Source organism: Phyllostomus discolor, chromosome 4, assembly GCF_004126475.2.
Source record: "Phyllostomus discolor isolate MPI-MPIP mPhyDis1 chromosome 4, mPhyDis1.pri.v3, whole genome shotgun sequence".
In the NCBI taxonomy this organism is placed as follows: Eukaryota; Metazoa; Chordata; class Mammalia; order Chiroptera; family Phyllostomidae; genus Phyllostomus; species Phyllostomus discolor.
The window spans coordinates 2,765,224-2,780,432 of record NC_040906.2 but is presented as its reverse complement, the minus strand read 5'-3'; the positions used below and the strand labels follow the sequence as shown (position 1 = coordinate 2,780,432).

The following is a 15,209-nucleotide window of genomic DNA, read 5'->3' as shown; positions in this document are numbered from 1 at the left end:
TTGCAGCGAGGGAGCACCCAGCCAGCCAGCCTTCCCGAGGCTTCAGAGGCCGTGGGGTCACCTCTGGCCCCAAGGCTGTGACCGTGCGGCTGGGCCTCGTCAAGGGCAGAGACGTCTCAGGCTGTCCCTTGTTTGGGGGTCAACAGGTTGAGGCTGGGGCGCAGGGACCATGCTCCTCCTCCGCGTCCAAGCAAACCCAGAGCCACTGTCCTGTGGGCAAACCTTCGGTGCAAAGCAGAGAGGGCGCGACCTCCCGGGCTTGTCCCCTTAGGTGGCCCATGAGGACCGTTCTCTCGGTGGTGTCCGGTGGTCCAGGAGGTTTCACTTCCAGCTGGTTCGTCTGTCTGCCCTTCCTCACAGAGACGGGCCCAAAGGGTCCTGTGCATCCCACCCTCGACCCTGTCGGAGCTACGAGGCAGCACCAGCCCTGCAGCGCCTGGTCTGGCGGGGGTGTGGCCGCAGGGGGCGCCGTGGGAGTTAGCCCGGGGCCCAGGCTCCTGGAGGGCACGGGGGCTCCGCACCGACCCCCCCCCCACCTGGCCACGGGTTGCTTGCGTCCTCTGTGAAGCCGAGGGTCATGGTGCCGAACAGGCGGGGGGGAGTCTCGTGGTGGCGTCTCAGAAGCGGCTGGTTTTCTTTCTGCTTCACTTTCTTCCCATTGTTTTATGTGGATGTCGGTACAGAAGACAAGGAGAAACTGGGCCTTTTGTCACCTTTATTTTTGGAGCCAGAAAGTCCGGCCGGCCGGCCCGCCTGCCTCCGTGGCGGGGCCCTCCCGGCGGGCTGCTTCAGAGGGAGGCCTTTGCGTTCCTGCCTGTGCGTCTGCCGCTTCTGACACCTGGGCATCATCGGTGCCGCCAAACGAGGATGACTCCTGGACGCCTGCCTCCGCCTGTGGAGGAGGAGAGGAGCCGGAGGGGTTTGAAGGCAGCAGGGGGGCGGGGGGGGGGGCGCGGCGCTGCTGACGCGGGTGCTGCTGTGCAGGTGGGGTGGGGGGTGGGGACGCAGGGGAGGTGCAGCCAACTGGGGGGTGGGCAGCGGGAGTCTGCCAGGGGAGCAGTTACTTGGATGTGTCAGGAGGTTATTGGCACGACAGGCCCTTCAGATCCAGCTGTTGATGTGTTTTTTAAAAAGTGGATGTCTCCTAAAATTCTGTTCTCCTTGCTGTCTTTACACGTCATCACTATTTTGTACGTGCTGTTACTAAGTCAACCACAGATTCACCATTCTTCAGTCCGAATGCTAAGCTTATTTCACCTTGGATAAACGTGAAAGCTCTAAAAGTGGAGCTTTGCTCCATCGCGAGGGGAGTGGTGCCAGGATGAGATGGAGACAGACCATCAGCCTTCCTTCCCTGCAGACCCAGCCCCGGGCTTGGGGCTGGGCGCTGCGAACACACAGCCGCTCGGGCCCGCCCTCCCGCCGCCTCGGAGCTGGGGTGCCGAGAGCCAGGGCCGGCCCTCCGGTCCGAGGCCGCTTGCCGACCTGGAGATGGGGCGCTGGCGGAGGGAGGGCTGGGTCCTGGCCGGTAGCCAGTGGCGGGGGCGGGGGGACCCAGGCCTGTGCGCCCTGTGGTGGTCGCCTGGGGTGCGGAGGCCGCTGCATCCCCAGGGGTCAGGTGCGTCTCAGCACAGCCCGGAGGAGGTTACACTGGGTCCTCACACAGCGTCACTGAGGCTGTGGACCACTCGCACACCCAGAGGCACTTGGGCTCTGTGTTCGAGAAGGGATGCCTCGCCTGTGTGTCAGCGAGGGGGAGCTCCCGCAGCAGAGGGGTGACCCCAGGCAGTGGCACCGGGGCGCCTCCTGACTCACGTCTCGGGGCCGGGCCCCCCGTCACACCCCGAGCTTCCCTGCTGGGGGCGCCAGACATGTCCCCTCCCCTCCTGACCCTCCCGGGTTGCTCCGAGCCCGTCACCTTCGTTGTGGCTTTCACTGCGGAAACAAACCGCAGACATGGGTGTGTGCACGAACACACGACAGTGCTGCATGTCACACACACACCCCCCGCCTGTGTCTGCACGTGTGAGTGACACAGGAGCCCCTTGGTGTGCCGGCCAGCTCGGGCTAAGGCAGGCTCACAGATGTGCGCGTCCTGTGTGTGCCTGTCACCGGTTTCCAAAACCGCCGCACGGGAGTTGTTTGGGGACCGGTCGGTACAGAGACAGACTCTCCCGTCAAAAGCGCCGAAGAACCCGGAGTCTGCTGTCGTGCGTCCCCAGTCGCACCTTGTGACCTGGGCCGCGTGCTCTGCCGTGTGGCTGCCTTGGGTGGGCGTCGCTGCACACGCTGCGGCCGGGGCGGGGGGGGCAGTCTCAGGAATGCTCCTCCTTCTGGCGGAGGACAAGGCGGTCAGCAGACGCCACGACCGTGCAGCGTTGAGTTTTAGCGCTGTCGTTTTGGGGAGTGCTCCTCTTAATTGCGAAAGCCTTTCGTTTAACCTTGTGTAAGTTGAAAATGAATATAATGCAGTCTGCTGCATGGCCATTTCGACAGATTCCGTCGTCACTGTTGCCTCGGAAGGGAAACTGAGGCTCGGGCACGCAACATGGGGCTCGCTTCATTCTCCCTCAGCCGGTGAGCCGGGCCCTGCTCACTGCTGCCGCACGGCTCATCCAGGGACTGGGTAGCAGTGGCTACAAGGTGAAAAGGTGATGCTGCAGCGCGCACACAGCACTTCTAGAGAAACCTATCAAACTCTCAGCAGCCAAGTTCGTGGGACGTTTGTACCAGTTAACAGCATTTTTCCTTGTAAACGATGAGGCTTTTTTTTTCTAATAGAAACATTGAGCCTTCAAGTTGGCAAATTGATGGGCAGCTCATATGCGTTACTTGAATTTGTTTAAAATCTGATGATGTGGCGGGGAAGTACTTTAAAACTGCACCAAGTTAAGGAAGACCTTCTAAGTGGTTGCTGTGACTCTTAGGCAGAGGCGATACAAAGTAGCGGACGGGAATGGCCACTGGGCGGATACGCTGTTCCTGCGCACAGCGGCACGTCCTCGTGGCCCGACTCGGGCCTCGCCTTTGTCAGGCTCTGCGACGCGCCCTTCTCCCGTGACAGGGCCGCGCGGCGTGCAAGGGGGCTGCCCTCCGCGCCCACGAAATGGATGAGCTGATGAGCCGGGGGAGACCCGCTCATATTTTAACGCCAGCCGCGGCGGCCCGCACACGCAGGGTGCGCGGGCATCAAAGTTGGTGGCAGCGAGGAGTGTGTGCCGCTGTAATTGACAAATAATACCCCTCATAAATACTGCCAGTCTTTTCAATTAGTTTTCATCTAAAATTCGGGCTCCAAAATGATGGCCTGTCAACTGACAATGAATGGCAAAAATTAATAAATTGTCTTCTAAATAGAATGGACACTTAAGAAAAATTGGGCAGCCAATTTAGCACAGCGTGAAGCGGGGGAGCCTTTTGTACGGACGTGGGGTTCTAATGTGGCCTCCGTCTTTATTAATGGTGCTCGGCGGCTGCTGACAGCTTTGTTGCTAGTGGCGACTTTCTTCATTAAAATTAAAGCCAGCCTCAAACTCCATTAGCCGTGCTCTGGGCACCTTGCGCTCCCTTACACACACTGTTTCTTTTATTAACTCCCTCTCCACCCACGAGAAGTTTTCCGCGAAGTTAAACGGGAGGCATTATCTGCCAGGACCAGAGAACTGTTCTTTGTTCTTGGGGAAGGATGGTCGTTACTGGCCTGTTAGAGCCACATCCTGAAGTCCGTGTAAGCCGGTGTGTTGTTCCTCCCCTTTTCAAACGGGACCATAGGTCAGTAAATACCTTTTAGTTTATTTTTTTCTGAGCAGGGTTTTTTTTTTTTAAGTTCTTCCCGTTTCTACCTGTATTTCCTTCTACCTGAAATGTACAAGGTTCCCACCTGTACCTTGATACAGTGGCAGCCTGACGCTGGGCCTTATATTGGTCCAGAATGCCTTAGAGTTATTTTCCCCAAAGGTATAACTTTTATCTATAGAACAAATTTCACCCTTTGAAGGAAAAGCATGGAGCTTGGCGCCTGAGCAGGTCAAAAGCCTGAAGTGCCTGAGGCCCGGGGAGTGGCGGCTTGGGGCAGCAAGGAGTAGCCATCAGTTGGAATTCTAGGGCGGCTCAGGTCTGGCGTGAGCGCGCGCCCCGGGTGAGCCGGGCGTGTGTGGCTGCCACGGCTGCCTCTGCAGAAGGAACAGGGCTGGAGTCCTCAAGCCCACCGAGCCTTTCCCCTCTCCGAACCTGTCCCTGAACTGCTTTCTCGTGCCCTGAGTAATGCGAGGTTTAGTGGCTGACCTTCCTCTCAATGGTTTGTCTCTCGAGTTGTGTCTCACCCAGATACGCCTTCGTTAATACAATAAAAAGATAGGTGCCCGACCACAAAGGAACAGGCATTCTACCAGAAAACCTTCACTCACAGGCACAACTGCACTTGAGCACCCTGGCAGCCAAGGCAAAAAGGGAAAACCAGTTCTGAGCTCTGCTGGAAGTCCTCCCGAAGTGTCTTCTGCGTTTCGTGACCCTGTCTCAGCAGATCGGAACCATGAGCTGCAGTTACTTTCTTGTTTGTTTTTACTTCAAGGCTGTGGGTTATGGAATCATTATGTGCGAGTTAGCTTTTTCTAGTCACAAAGGTTTACGACCCACACCCCGCCCCCATACCTTCTCCCCGGGCCTTGGAGAGAGACACGAGTACTGTCCAGCACGGTGGCGAATCGGAGAGAGCCCAGTGAATGAATATCCTCGTCTGCCTGAGTCTCAGCGCTGGGTCGTTTAAATGTATGAAGTGACTGAAGTTTTACACGTTTCATAATTAAAGATCTCAGGTCTCTTTGCAGAGAGGTGGTAGTTACTGCAGTCTGTTTTCTCCTGAAAAACATTTCTGACGTTCCAGTAGCGAGGCGAGGCGATGGAATAAATTGCGAGGCGGCCTGCGAGCCCATCTCCGCGCGCACCCGCAGACGGGTTATTGAGGAGCAGCCTGTCAAGGACGCCCTCAGCCAGCTGCGTTTGAAGAGATAAATACTCACCCAGAGCGTATTATTTGCTCAAATGTAAATATGCAGTTCTCTTTTTTTTCCCATGACATTTGCTGGGGTGACACTGGTTAGGAAGCTCACACAGGTTCCGCCCTGGCTCGTGCGGCGCCGCGGCCTGAGCGCCGGCCTGCGAACCGCGGGTCAGGGCGCACGCACACCTGGGGCCAGGCCCCTGGCTGGGGGCGTGAGAGGCAACTGATTGAAGTGATTCTCTTCCTCTCTCTCGCCCTCCTTTCCCCTCCCTCTGAAATTAAATAATATTTTTCTTTAAAAAAAAAAAAACATACAGGTTCCAAGCGTACCATTCTGTGCCACCTCATCTGTGTGTGGCACGTGTGTTCGCCACCCAGAGCCAAGTCTCCTCGCGTATCGTCGGCGGGACGAAGGGCGCCAGACCTGTGCCCGCGCGCCAGCCCTGTGAACCTCGGAGGGCTGCTCACCCCCACGCCCCCCCCCCAGCGTCTGAGCCCTGCAAGGAAACAATTGTTACTTGATGACTGAACCCACTAATATGTTACAGTAAATGGGGCATGAAATACAATACTTTGTATATGGTGTGCACTAAGTGATTCTTGCACTGAAACAACAAGGCCATTTTTAACTTGCTGACACGATGTTTGCGGTGTTTCATCATGAAATTGTCCTGATTAACAATCAGCTTCCAGAATGAGGCCCTTGGAGTCATTTTTTTTTAATGTGATGAATCAGAGGATTTTTTTTAAAAAATACATCCCTGTCCTCTTTTCTGTCTTCGATTTTGAAGACTTTGGAGTGAAATAAGGTTTGGCCTGTTGTATGTGTTCATTTTCCTGGTGCATTTTTGTTGCTGAGAATTTTAGGGAGTGCTTTTGTATTAGGAAGGTGTCACAGGCACCAGTTAAGAAACACATTTCTCATGGAGGGTGACAGCAGTCTGTCCCTGTCACAGCCGCTAGGTTGGAGCAGAGAGGGCGTCCCCAGAGGACGTTGGCAGACGGGAAGCGGGTCCCAGCTGCGCCACGTCCTCCGTCACCTGTCACCCACACACACTGTGCGTGTTCCCTGGGTCACCCCTGCCCAGGATTCGGGGGGTGGCGGCGGTGCTGGCTGCCCCTTCCTCGGTCCCGGATAGGCGCAGACAGCTGAGCTGCTCGTTGTCTGCAGACAGACTCCGGTGGCCTGTGGTGGCCCGGCCCTGCTCCCCCAGGGGGTGACCCCAGGGGCGACCCGCCGACCTTCTGTACACACATCCGTGTGGAGAAGCACGTGTGTCCGTGTGATCCCAGCGTCCAGCAGCGTGACGTGTCCCCCAGCGAAGCTGCGGGGAAGACGGTGGAATCTGCAGAAAGTGTCTCCCAGCGTCTCAGGCGTAATGCGGCTGGAAAAGGACGGTTTGGGAGGAACCATTCTGGGCCCCGCCACATGGGGGCGCCCTTCTCCTGGGCACTCCGGGTGGCACCCCACATACACACAGCCCCAGAAGCCATGCCAGCTAGATTCGCTTTGTTTTTATAATTCTCCCCCCCAGCCCTGCCCCAGTTCTCTTAATTCCGAGTTTCTGATCGGTTCCTGATAGCACTGGGTTTCCCAGAAATTTAGTTGTAACCGTGGTGGCGGACAGCTTCCCTTTGGTAGCCACATAGGAATGAGTAAAAACGTACAATTGAAAAAAAAAGTAAAATTAATTTCAATAGTGTTTTATGTAACCAAGTACGTCCATGGTTTAACTATTTCAGCGTATCATCAGTATAAGAAATCTTTTTTCCCCACTGAAGCCTCCTAAATCCGGTGTGTGCCCTCAGTTGTCACACGGGGCTCTTGATGACCCCAGTGCACAGAGCAGGTCCGGTCAAGGGGCACCGAAACTGACGAGGAGACCCCGCTGGGTGGGAGGTGGTGGAGGCAGGGGCAGGGCTCCGGGGCCCCAGGGCACTGAGGCATGGGGAGGGGGTGAGTAGCTGCAGCCATCACGGGGAGGCAGTGCCAGAGGAGCCCCCGTGTGTGTGCTGTATGTGTGTGCTGACCGCAGCTGGGCTGCGTCCCCGGGGGAAGGCGCACTCCAGGGGCTGTGCGCAGTGGCGGCACCCAGGCGTCGGACCCCGGGGGAGCAGGGGTCCCCGAGAGAGGCAGGAGGGGAGCAAGGGCAGAGTGCTCCCAGGGAGAACGTGTTTGAAAGTGTTGCCGAGGGGACAAAAGGCAAACCTCCCCACTCAGAAGGCTCCTCGTGGCCCCAGTGGGCGTGCAGACCTGCCCCGTAGCTGGCCCGGTGCGCTCGCTGTGACCCTGCGCTGTCTGGCTCCCAGGCAGGAGGACTCCGCTCACACGTGCTCCAGTTTATTCTTTAAATCCTCACCCGAGGGCGTGTTTATTGATTTTAGGGGAGAGAGAAACATCAATTGCCTTCCGTGTGCTCCCCAACCAGCGATCCAGCCCGCAACTTAGGTACATGCCCTCACCGGGGATCGAACCCACAACCTTCTGGTGCTGGGGGGGCAACGCTCCAGCCCGCTGAGCCACCCGGCCGGGAGTGCTCACACACACTTGACTGAGCGTGCGTGGTGTCTGTGGTGACAGCTGGGTTGCGGGGTCGCTTGCTTGAATGAGAAGCAGTTGCAGGATTTGGACTGTGTGGTTTTATGTTGGCATGTCCACATGTCACTGTGTCCTTGCCCGGGGTGCGCGCACTCTGTGATGTGCACGCCGCCGTCACAGGCAGGGGTCTGGCCCGTCCCCCCCGGCCTCCCCCTGGGACCCGCCGGGGTGCCTGGGCGTTCCAGCTTCCTGGGCAGGCGCTGAATTCAGTTTAATTTTTTTTTCACTAGAGCAGGAATCTCACAGGTTTTCACCGACTCTAGCTCCAGACCAGACAGGGCGCCGGGTTCTGGGTGTGTTTGTGGTTGTGGCCTCCAGGGCGGAGGAGTGGGAGCGGCTCTGCCCCCCGGGGGCGGTCAGTGTTGGGGGACACGGCCCACAGCCACTGCGTGTGGGCACTGCCCTCTCTGCTGTGGAATCAATGACAGGAAGGGGCAGGACGGTGGGGAAGAAGAGGAGGCGCTCACAAGGTGACCGAACCAGAGGCATCGGGAAGGGGAGCCGGCGGTTTCTCCGTGGTCTCCATCCTTCTCCCGTCCTTTGAATGGGGCGGGAGCTATTTTCAGACCAGTGGCGGCTACTGTTCCAGGATCCCTGCACGGACAGGTTCCGCTGCTTCCCCCTTCCACCACCACCACCACCACCACCACCACCCCACCCCCGCCCCCCGCCTGCGCTGAGGATGCGTTTGGTTCTGGTCGGTGCTCACTAATCCCGGGCAGACCGAACGGGAAGCGTGACCGTCCCCGGCGTCACTCGGCGTCTCCGCAGTGCGTCCTGGCAGACGAGGGGCGCGAACCCGACCGGCGCCCTTCCTTCCCCACCATTGTTCTCGGGCTCGTTGTTCGGCGGACGCGGTATTGCACCGCGTCCCGTGTCCATCGTTATGACAATGTGGAGTGTGCCGGCCACAAAGCATGCATTTCAGGGCAGTTAGCTGAATAATTCTTTTCTTTATTATCCCAAATTACTGCTGCGCTCTGGAGAGGGGAACAGTTTAGCCAATTATTGCCATTTGAGCTGGATTTGTGGGTGATTAGCTCCCGGTCGAACCCAGTGCCGGCCGGCGCTTTGAAGCCGGCGCCGTGTGATTTTCCCAGCGGTGAGGGAGGAAGAGACGCGGCTAATGACAGGGAGGTCGCGCGGGTCGGCTGACCTGTGTGTGGCGCGGGTTTGGGCTCCGCAAATAGGGCACCGGCGATAACCAGTGTGTCACTAACCCGCCGAGCATAATCGGGGCTTTATGGGATCGCCGGAGACGCTGACAGCTCAATTACAGGGTAACCCTTTGTACCCTACAGCCGGCGGAGTGACAGAAATATGACTAACCGCGAGGGGAGGGGTCAGAGGGGGCTGGTTAGAGGCCCAGCACCGGCTCCTCGCCCCCGCCCCTCCCCCGGCCCCCGGGGAGCGGAGCATGCTGGGGGAGAGGCCCCTGCTTGGGGCCACGGGGCCCTCTGGGAGGGGGGCCGCGGGGGCGGGTACAACCGGTGTGTGTTTCCTGAGAGTTCAGCTGAGGAGGCTCCCCGCTGGGCCCCCGGGATCCCTTTAAACTAGGCGGAACAGTAACACAGCGCCTTGGTGGCAGAGCCGTGCGCTCCGGTCACGTGGTCCGAGGGCCGTCGGCAGACCGCACATCCAAGCACCACGCGTGGGTTTGCTGCACGTTCTCTGTCGGGGGAGGGTCCGGGGAGGGCAGCCAATTGGGGTTACTCTCTGATGCACAGCGGGTTCACGGCCCGGGGGCTTTCCCGGATGGCTGTGGGAGGGGATGCAGTCCGACCCCCTTTCTCTCAAGTTAGAGCCCCTTCCACGCCTTACCGCCCTTCTTACACGGAACTCACCTTCCTTCCTACACGCGGGAATACTGCCTTCTCCCCCGGGGGGGGGCAGGGCCCCCGGGCCCCCCCCGCCAAGTAGGTGCTCAGTGGCCATCAGTGGGACACGTTTACCCGTCCACACCCCTCTGTCTCCATCCTCCGGAGGGGGTGCCCTCCGGGGCGGTCACCACGTGGCTGTCCTGGTGTCAGGCCCACAGTGCCTGGCGGGGCCGGGGCCCGTGGTGGGCAGGACCCCGTCGTCACAGCGACTGGTGCCAGGAGCTCGGTCGCCCAGCTTTAAAAGGCCTGGAAAACGTGCGAGCGGCTGTGCATTACAGGTCACTGTCTTCTGAGTTCGATGCTTTGGTTCGTGTTCGCTGGGTTCGCTGACAGGTTCGTTTAGGTTGTTCCGCACGACGGCTGTGGCAGCACTCAGTTGTCTTACCTTCGTCAGAAACAGCCGTGTTAGATCGTGTTGTGACAGCTGTCGTGTCAGCGTGCATTTAAAAAAAACAGCCATTTTAATATTGAAGATGGAAGAACATAAAGAACATTTTGTGCATATTAGGCTTTATACTCCAAGAAAGGTAAAAACGAAACTGAAACGCGAGAAGAGGTTGGTGCGGGCTGTGGAGAAGGCGCCGTGACCGAGGGAACGCGTTGGAAGCGGTTTGCACAGTGTCGTGCTGGAGACTTCCCGCCGGACGCTGTCCCTTGGGGCGGGGAGACCCGCTGCCGTGGACGGTGGTCAAACCGAGACGCTGGCGGAGAGTGACCAGCGTTCCCCCGAGGGGGGGACCGCTGGCACACTCAGGGCGCCCACGTCAGTGAGGCTGTTGGTGACCGTGAAACACGGGTCTTTCATTGTGTGCAGAAAGCTGAGCGGACTTTTTGGGCGACCCCGTCCCACCATCACAAAGGAGGTCCCGCTCCTTCCGTCTCTCCCTCCCATGGGGGACGCAGTGATGTGGCCTGGGACCACCTTCCTGTCGATGGAGCAGCAAGGGCCCCTGGGGAGCCGGAGGGCCGGTCAGCATGGGCACCTCTGGTGTCACACCCGGGCTCGGTGGCTGGGGAGTGGGCGGCCTTGCCCGCCTCCTGCGCTTGGCTGGACTGTCTGTGACACGGCAGGGATTCCGGAAGGTTCTCTTCACACCCGCAGCTCTGTCTGTGGGGGCCGTCCGGTCTGGAACGGGGCTGGGCGGGCGTGCTCGGTGTTCATCCACCGGCTGCCCCCGGCCCGCTGCCTTCCCCGCAGGGCGTGTTCCGCACACCCTGACCCCGTGCTGCTGTGACCTCCCTCGGGGGTCCTGTGGTCTCTGTCTTGTCACCCAGGCTTCCTCTGTCCTGTCTGGAGTCTCAGTTCACCTTGGGGTGTTTTAACTGAGTAGCAGAGTGTCACTCCCTCCCACTTCCTTCTTTAAATTTTTATTTCTTGGTTTTAGGGTTGTCAGTGGATTGCTTTGGTGTTTGGAGATGCTTTGACTTGGGGGGCCCTTTGAGAACTGGAGCTATCCACACGTGGGAATAATCCTCTCAGGACTAACCCTGGTCGAGCATGCCTGTCACGGGCCCTGCAGCCAGAGCCGGCCGGGACGGGCTGGGTTTGAAGGGCCCAGTAGGCACCAAGAGAGGGATGCTCTGCGGGGACGAGACATAAGGACTTGGGCGAGTGGGGAAGTGACAGCTGCAGACACACGTGTGACGCAGTTGCCTGGGAGACGTGGGTGGGGAGGCCGGGCGTCGCCCCACCCCGGGTGCTGAGTGCCACGGACACGCTGCGGGGGCACCGCGGGGCTGCAGCGGTTAGGACCTGCTCCGGCCCCTGGCTGGGCGCACACCACGGAAGTGCGCTGTCTCTCGGCCCTGGTCAGGGGGCCGGGGGCCGAGGCCGAGCTGTCGGCAGGCGTGGTTTCTTCTGGAGAGGGTGGGTGCCACCTTCCTCCGTGTCGGTGCCCTTGTCTCTTCTTCCAAGGACACCCGTCACCCTGCATCCGGGGCCACCTCTAACCACGGCGACCTCTTTAAAGGCGCATCTTCACATACAGCCGCGCCCTGAGGTGCTGGGAGTGAGGACCACCATGCCAAGTCGGGAATTCGGGTGGGGTGGGGCAGGGCGTAACTCCGAGGTGACCCACAGGTGAAGACTGATGGGGTAGGTGTTCACCAGGGTGCAGGGAGTCGGGCGGAGACCATACAGGAGGGGGATCTCAGCCAGAATAAGTAGAATTTGCCGATTGTAAATTGAGTCGACGGCAGCCGGCTGCTGCTGTGTAGTTTCCGACCCTACCGCTGGGCCAGCAGCCGTCTGTGAAGGGCCAGACAGCAAGAGTCCGAGGCCTTGCAAGGCAGCGGGTCTTCCCCGCAGCCACGGACCCCTGCCGTGGGCGGGGTGAAAGAGGCCACACGTGCAGTGAATGCGCCTGTGTTCCGATTAAGCTGCACATGCAAGTGGAGGCGGAAGATGGGACCTGGCCGGCAGCCCACCCAGGGCCGGCTGCAGCGTTCCCGACTCTAGCAGCCCATGCAGAGGGGGCTGGGAGGGGAGCTCCCGGAGAAAGGGGGCTGCAGTGCGCCACTCGAGACGGGACACCCCCGCCCCCGTGTAGGTGAAGGAGGGTTGTCCCCCGGCCCCGCCCCTCCCCACGAGTCTGTGCAGACTCCGCCTCCCACCCCGACAGTCACTTCAGGGAGTGCATTCGCACTCCCTGGGCCTGGGCGTGTTCTTGAGGAAGCGTGTGTTGTCACGTGGGAGGGACGGCTCAGCGTGGTGAAGGGGCGGGGGTGGGTGGACACTTTGGTCCTGGAAGAGTGGGCAATTAGGGGAGAAGGACCCGCGGTGGGGGTGGGGGAGTGGCTCTGTCCCAGGTACCAGTACCCCCTTTGCATCCCCAGTCTTCAGGGATGCCCTCTGCCTAGCATCCACCCAAATACACTTCTCTAGGTGGTTTTTGTTTAAGTCAGTTAAGCATGAGTAAGCCACAGGTGTAACACATGACCCAGGGAAAACCTCCATCGGAATGAAAGTAGCAAACGCAGACGTGAAAGGCGAGGGATGGGTGTCCATATGCCGGGTCCCAAAGAGGCCCGCTCTTCTCCGCGGCATTCTAGAAACTCCTCTCCCCGCTCCCTGCTGTCGCGAGAATCCGTGCAAACGTGTGAGGATTGCGAACCTTGTTACAGAGCCAAACGGGAACTCAAACATCAAGTTTTCTTTCTCTCTCTCTTTTTTTTTTTTTTTTTTTTTTGGAGGATAGCCTTCAATATTTCTGATCTGGTGTGGCTGTTTCAAGCCATGGAAAAACTGTTGTCTTTGGAACTTGGTAATTAAGCAGCTGTCGACACCCCTCCAGGGCAGCGGGACAATCCAATTTGTATCCCCACTAAATCCTCGGCCCCCGGGCGCGTGCGTGGGCGAGCCCGGCCCCCGGTGGCTGTGGCAGCAGGCTCCGTGCCCTGCACTCCTTGCACGCACCGGGCCGTGCTCGCACCGTTCCGTGGACTGCCCGCAGCCACCACGGCCCCCTCGCCGTGCGGGGCCCTGGCCACTCGCCGGCCCCCACACCCCCGTGTCCCGACGCTCTCTGGCACGGCTGACGCCATCCGGCCCCTCGCATGCGAGACAAAGACTGATCTGCCGGGGAAAGACCCCGGTCCCCAGCGCAGCCAGTAAATCTCGGTTGGTAAATAATTGCTATCGAGCGGAGGTTTAATATAAATTTATGAGTGGTGTTTTATCACAGCTCGGGGCTGCAGCGAGCCCTGAGTGATGGATTTCAGGCTGCACTTACATTCATTACGTTAACTTTGTAAGTTATTTAAAGCTTGTGTACTTCACATTGCTCTTGGCTTTCGGTGACCTCCCGGGACGAGGCACGGACTGCACATCGCCAACTCGGAGACGGCAGCTGCAAGACAGTGCTGCGCTCTGCCCCGCCGCGGGGAAAGTTCCCTGAGCGGGAAAAAGGCCACAAGCGCCTGCCTGGGGTCTGGCTTCTGGCTGCAGACCCGTGGAGCCGCCGACTTGCTGACGCCCCAGTGAATTAGGTGGTGGACCCCCGTTAGGCCCCCCTCTGCCGCTTCCAAGCAAGGCCGGAGGCGTGGCTGAGATGTCGGGAGACCCTCACGTTTCTTTCAGTGCACACGGCTGAAAGACGTCCCTTGGTGTCCGGGGTCGGGGGTGACGTGACTGACAGGAGGTGGCGTAGCATCAGGTGACGGGGAGTCGGTGCCCCTGCTCTTCCCGCCGCGATGCTTTCCTGTCGCTGGGAATGAGCCCGAGCCGTGGCAGTCTGAAACTGTGGCCAGTTCATTATTCCGCGGCGTTCCAAGAGTCGGGAGCGTGGGGCTGGTGCCCCGGGGACAGCTTGTGTCTGCCGCCCAGGGCCATTCCCTCGCGGCAGCCCTGCACCCGAGATCTCCAGGTCTCTAGGTCTCTCTCCCCCCAGTCTGTGCAGCGGGACCATCTGAGGCTCCCGGGGCGTGGGCACAGGAGCTGTCGGGCCGAGGGCTTCCGCCAGGGTGGGCTCAACACGGTCTGGTCGGTCACGTGGAGTCAGGTGCCAGGATCCCCTGGGAGCTGGGTGCCCGAGGTCATCTCTAGAGACTGGGCACTCAGGCAGCCCTCCCACCGGCGGACCACCCTCACCCCATCCCCAGAGTCGCAGTCTTGCCACAGCGCTCCGCTCCAGCATGACGTCTGGGACCGTCATCGACATCGGGCCCCTGAGGACGAGGCTTCTCCGCCACGTCCATCAGAGGCTGTGCTTCCAGCTTCCCCACTGTCCCTCCCGCCTCCGCTGCCGTGAGGTCACACCCCCGCCCACCTCGGCCAGCTGCCTGGTCCCACGCCTGCGCTGTGTGGTGGTCACTTTCTTAGCGGTGCAGGACATTAACTCTGTTGTCCCTATCTGCTGTTGCCAAGAGCTCACTGGTTTGAGAAAACGGCTCTTTCGTGATTTCTCCCACTGTGGTGGTGGTTCAGGACCATGGACAGAGCACCGCGCAGCTGTCTCAGTCGTGATCATGACCTTGTGGGTTTGCACCTGGGCAGTAACAGGAGGAGCAAGGAAATGGGTCCTTCGGTTTCCCTTGCGTCACGTGGGCAGGAGGTGGGGGATTCCAGAGGTCAGAGCTCCATCTGGCCTTGAGGGGCGGGGGTGCTGCTTCGCCCGGGCAGGGCAGTGGCCTGCTGGGGACGGGCCTCGAACTGGAGCAGATCCTCATCTGCCAAGCAGGGAAGTTTGGCTCAGACGCACTTCGCATTGGTGGTGCATTGGCATCCAAGTTTCCCCTGCTTCTCAGGAAGCTTCAGTTCATCTGCTTTCATGAAAGCAGGATTTGGGTAAATTCCACACATTCCATCCGTTCAAGGCTGTCACCGCCTTTGCAAATGGAATTTCATTTTTAATAAATTCAAAGTCTGGCGTGAAAACCTGTAAAATGAAATGTTCTCGTTTGCAAATATCACGAGGTAAGAATATCGGTAACGTCTTGTTTTTGGAGAAGGGAACTTAGCTGTGGTTTTTTGTGGTTTTTTTTTTTTTAAATAAAACATGCCTGTGGGCATGCCACATGTGCTCAGGAGAGGAAAGGTGTGACGTGGCGTGTAACATGCGGGGGTTGTGTTGCCGCTGTGGCTGCTCAGCGCGAAGAGGCCGAGCTCTCCGCCCGCACCACAGCGGTTGGCTGCTGTTACGGGCGTGGTGCCGTTCCGTGCGGGGGAGCCAGACCACCACGCGGAACAGAAGTGCCATTCCCACTTAAGACGGCGGAGCCTCAGATGAAAGTT

At 59.3% G+C, this 15,209-nt stretch overlaps 1 protein-coding gene across 10 annotated transcripts in view; it reads left to right on the top strand.

Annotated features, from left to right (window-relative positions):
- AGAP1 (ArfGAP with GTPase domain, ankyrin repeat and PH domain 1) overlaps positions 1-15,209 on the top strand; it is a 348,436-nt gene that overhangs the window by 196,286 nt on the left and 136,941 nt on the right. The gene's annotated exons all lie outside the window — the stretch shown is intronic.